Source organism: Protobothrops mucrosquamatus, unplaced genomic scaffold, assembly GCF_001527695.2.
Source record: "Protobothrops mucrosquamatus isolate PMUCROS unplaced genomic scaffold, P.Mucros_1.0 scaffold2695, whole genome shotgun sequence".
NCBI lineage: Eukaryota > Metazoa > Chordata > Lepidosauria > Squamata > Viperidae > Protobothrops > Protobothrops mucrosquamatus.
This window is the reverse complement of record NW_015388741.1, coordinates 24,870-28,660: the sequence shown is the minus strand read 5'-3', so window position 1 is coordinate 28,660 and position 3,791 is coordinate 24,870.

Below are 3,791 nucleotides of genomic sequence, written 5' to 3'. Positions count from 1 at the left end.
ATACGATTCCAGACAAGTGGCTGTCCGGTTTCTGCTAAAGAGCCTCCATTGATGAAGCACCCACAACATCTGAAGGCAAGCCGTTCCACTGGTTGTTTGTTCTCACTGTTAGGAAATTTCTCCTTAATTCTAGATTGCTTCTCTCCTTGATTAGTTTCCATCCATTGTTTCTGGTCTTGTGGTACTTTGGAAAACAGGTTAACCCCCTCTTCTTTGTGGCAGCCCCTCAAATATTGGAACACTGCTATCATATCAACATAGTCCTTCTTTTCACTAGACTAGACATACCCCCAATTCCTGCAACCATTCTTCATGTTTTAGCCTCCGGGCCTCTAATCAAGCTGGCTGGGGAATTCTGGGAGCTGAAGTCCACAAGTCATAAAAGGGCCAAGTTTGAAGACCCCTGCTCTTGCCTCTAACAGCTAAATCAAGGCTTCCTATTTGGAACTAAGAGCAGGCAGTTGGCCACTTTTAAGACTGGTGAACTTCAACTCCCAGAATTCCTGAGTTAGCCATACTGACTGGGGAATTCTGGGAGTTGAAGTCCACCAGTCTTAAACTTGCCAACTTTGGAGACCCCTGACTAAGAGGATTCTCTCAACATGCTCACAAGTTTTCCACTCTGTTTAGTAAAGTGTTTCCTAACTGATTCTGCCTGGGGATACAGAAGAGATACTTTTGAAGTCCCCTAAAAAGGTCCCAGCTTGGGGAATTCCACTATAGGTAGTTCTTGATGTACAGCTATTTGTTTAATGTCTGTTCCAAGTTACAACGGGACTGGAAAAAAGTGACTTATAACCAGTTCTCACACTTATGACCGTTGCAGCATCCCCTCAGGCACACGCTCAAACATGTATTTCTGATGTTGCAGAATCCCAGGGTCCTGGGTTTGTTAATTGGAGACTTTCTAGGAAGCTTCTGACATGCACAGTCAATAGGGGGAAGCCAGCTTTGCTAAATGATCACGTGGTTCCCTTAACAACCGTGACAAAAAGGTCATAAAATGGAGCACAACTCACTTAACTATCTTCCTTAGCAATGGAAATTTGGGGTTCAGTTGTGTTTGTAAGTCAAGGATTACCTGTACATTGCTTAACTAACAAAACTCAGTCTGGGGTGCAGTTACTAGATAAGTTTGATATTTACAGACATATCACACCCCCACCCCCCAAACCAAACTTTGCATCTGAATTTACTGCTGCTTCATGAAATGGTCCTGTATGTGGGATTCTCCCATTAAAAATGTTAGGTTTTCCCAGCAGAGCATGGGAGATAGCTTGAAAACTGTTCTCTGCTCCCTTCATTTCCTCCTTTGAAATCTTCACTGTATTCCTCAAAATGCTTTCTAAGAATATGTGATGATCAAAGATGATCAAAAGTTTTGATGTGTGTCGTCGTGCCCACAGTAAAAAATGACAATAAAGGTTATTTTATCTTGTATTACCTTACCTTACCTTATCTTATCATGCCTTACCTTACCTTGCCTTGTCTCGTTTTGTCTTATCTTATAAATTTCAACCGCTTTAAAAAAAGTGGGAACACTATGACTGATTTTGTCGTTCTGAGAATCCTAACTATCAATCCAAAACAAATTCAGCTTACAGGCTATGTTAAGAGAGTTTGAAAGCGCAAAGGGGATGTTTTAGCAGGAAAGCTGAAGGCTGCACAAGGGTCTCAGAAGTTGGGATCTGCTTCGTTTATAGTTGTTCCCCCTTCATTCTTAAGTTGAGAAGCAGAAAAAAAAAATATTTTAGGCATATTATCAGACCCAGTTCCCGCATTTTATTTCTCGACCTCTCTGCTCACAGAAATGCTAGAGATAGCTAGGTGGTTAAATTGAGATAGATAGATAGATAGATAGATAGATAGATAGATAGATAGATAGATAGATAGATAGATAGATAGATAGATGGATGGATGGATGGATGGATGGATGGATGGATGGATGGATGGATGGATGGATGGATGGATGGATGGATGAGATAGGTAGGTAGGTAGGTAGGTAGATAGATAGATGATAGACAGACAGACAGACAGACAGACAGACAGACAGACAGACAGACAGACAGACAGACAGACAGACAGACAGACAGACAGACAGACAGATAGATAGATAGATAGATACGAGATTGGCCAAAATGTACAAAAATATGAATCCGGAATGCTGGAAATGTAAAAATAAGGAAGGAACATTCTATCACATGTGGTGGCTGTGCCCCAAAGCAAAGAGCTATTGGGAACGGATAAGGAACTGGATACAGGAGATAACCAAGGTGCATATTGAATTCAAACCTGAACTATTTCTTCTGGGTATAATAAATTTAAAGATGGAAAAGCAACTCTAACACATCATTATACATATATTGACAGCAGCCCGTATAGTATATGCTCAGTGTTGGAAGGGCGAAAACATACCTACAAACGATATGATTATATACAAAATTCTTGAACGCACGGAAATGAATAAACTTACGCTAGAATTAAAAGACAAGGAGGCAACAGAATTTTATGAAATATGGAACAAATTTTATGATTGGCTAGAACAAAGAAAGAAAAAGATATGATTACTGATATAAATAAATTGTAAATAATATATACGAGATGTATAACACAGTTTGGTTAAGGTGGAAAATGTATTTTTCAGTTTTATTTTTGTTGTATAGTGAAAAAAGGAAAAATTAAAATTAAAAAAAAAAGATAGATAGACAGAAAGAATAGATACTGTAGACAGACATACATACATACATACATACAGATAGGTAGATAGATAGAAACAGACAGACAGACTTTCAATTGTACCTGGAGTAAGGTGAGTGTGTTCTTTTTGCCCTTTAGATGCGTAGGATATGTATGTGTACATGAACATATCCTACCATGTTTTTAAATCAACCCTCATGAGTGTTCATCCATTCTTTTTGTTTCCTCACCTTTTCCCTTTCTAACTTGCTCCCTGGTTCCTCCTCATATCGACCAGCTGTTGATTCTCACATTTTGTACTGGATTAGTCCTAGCCCATCTTCTACCGTTAATTTTCCCCACAGTTGGACAAATATGGACACCTCCCAACCAGAAATCCTCCAGCAACTCTTCTGATCAAGAGTTGAAATTAAAGCTATCTCTATAGAACCCCTTTTTGAGAAGACTCCCTTTAGAGCAGGGGTCTTCAAACTTGGCCCTTTTGTGACTTGTGGACTTCAGCTCCCAGAATTCCCCAGCCATCTAAGAAACGTGATGACCTCTTGTGACCTTCTGACAAACAAAGTCAGTGGGGAAGCTAGATTCACTTAACAACCGCGTTACTAACTGAACAACTGCAACGACTCACTTAACAACTGTGGCAAGAAAGATTGTAAAATGAGGCAAAACTCACTTAACTTACTGTCTCGCTTAGCAATAGAGATTTTGGGCTGAATTGTGCTTGTCAGACAAAGACTCCCTAATACAACAGACTGACTCTCATATGTGTTCTCTAGAGCAGAGGCCCCCAACCTTTTGGGCACCAGGGACCGGTTACGTGGAGAGAGGTTTTTCTGCGGACCGGAGGGGGCGTGGTTTTGTGTGCTGCCTGCATCCCGCGGATGGGGCTTTGCTCGTTTGTGTGGACTGGTTGCTGGCATGCCACGGCCCGGTACTGGTCCACAGACCGGGGGTTGGGGACCCCTGCTTTAGAATCACTCATAATCATACTTCGGTTGTTTGCATACCTTACGATAAAAACTCCATTAAGGGTCATTCCTGTGACTTCCTTTTATCCAGCCCCACCTCCACATGGCTTCCTTAATCCAATTTAG